The 1,315-nt window shown below is 39.8% G+C and overlaps 1 non-coding gene across 1 annotated transcript; it reads right to left on the bottom strand.

Moving 5' to 3' along the window:
* Positions 1-904: 904 nt before the first annotated feature.
* LOC148550919 (small nucleolar RNA R71) lies at positions 905-1,013 on the bottom strand. Its single transcript, XR_015893253.1, has one exon. It is a non-coding gene; the product is annotated as a small nucleolar RNA R71 (small nucleolar RNA).
* Between the last annotated feature and the right edge of the window lie 302 nt (positions 1,014-1,315).

Raw genomic sequence — 1,315 nt, 5'->3', positions numbered from 1 at the left:
TTGAATCATATCTTGTTTATCTTTCTTGATGTTCGATCTTTATCTTATTTATCTTTTCCTTGATTTTTGAATTTTATTTTAGTTGTTTTAATTTTTATTTAAATTCAAATTTTAAGTTTGGTGTTTCTTTAGTTTTTCTTTCTTTCTTTCTTTTCGAATTTTGGAAAAAAATTTAAACCTTTTCTTTTTAATTTTCGAAAAATTTTAGGTTAATTCTTGCATTCTTGTTTCGAATTTTTTTTAGTTAATTGCTTACTTTATCTCATTTTATTTCTTTTAGGATATCTCACTAGTAGTCCTCTATACTTTGACATAGAGACTCCCACCTTTTTTCTTTTTGTTTCTTGATTGTTTATGAGCAAGAATATGCACAAGGAACCCCTCTTTGATTCTGACCCTGAACCGGAGAGGACCTTAAGGCGGCATTTGCAACAAACCCTAGCTTACAAAGCCGGAGAGAATCTTACGGAATCTTTTGAGAAGGAAGCTGAAGAGACCACTATGGCAGCTAACAATCCAAATGCTGGAGAGGAAGTAAGGAAGGTGCTCTGATCATACACTGCAGCCATATTTGACTTCTACAGGCGTAGCATATCTATACCTGCCATTGGTGCCAATAATTTCGAGCTCAAGCCTCAACTGGTCACTCTGGTGCAACAAAACTGTCAGTTTCATGGACTCCCATAGGAGGACCCCAACAAGTTCATATCTGATTTCCTGTAGATCTGTGATACGGTCAAGACGAATGGAGCGAACCCCGAGGTTTACAAGCTCATGCTCTTTCCTTTTCCTGTAAGGGATAGAGCAAAGCTATGGCTGGATTCTCAGCCCAAGGAGAGCCTGACACATTGTACAAGGTGGTCACTGGATTTCTGACCAAGTTCTTCCCCCCCAGAAGCTGAGTAAGCTTAGAGTGGAAATCCAGACCTTTAGACAAAAAGAGGGAGAGTTCCTCTATGAGGCTTGGGAGAGATACAAGTAGCTAATCAGGAGATGCCCTCCTAACATGATTTCAGAATGGATCAGGCTGGAAATTTTTTATGATGGCCTCTCTGAGATGGACAAGATGTCACTAGATTACTTTGCTGGTGGTTCACTATACATGAAGGAGACGCCTGAGGAGGCAACCGAGCTTATTGAGATGGTTTCCAACAGCCAGTACATGTACACTTCTGAGAGGAACCCAGTGAACATCAGAACCACTTAGAAGAGAGGAGTCATGGAAGTAGATACACTAGATGCCATTTTGGAACAGAACAAGCTAATGTCCCAACAGATAAGCATGATCCCTCAGCACCTGCAAGTTTCAGCTGTC

The sequence above is a fragment of the Arachis ipaensis genome, chromosome B7, assembly GCF_059453495.1.
Source record: "Arachis ipaensis isolate K30076 ecotype BB chromosome B7, ASM5945349v1, whole genome shotgun sequence".
NCBI lineage: Eukaryota > Viridiplantae > Streptophyta > Magnoliopsida > Fabales > Fabaceae > Arachis > Arachis ipaensis.
The sequence above is the reverse complement of the archived record's forward strand: the minus strand, read 5'-3'. Positions and strand labels throughout refer to the sequence as shown.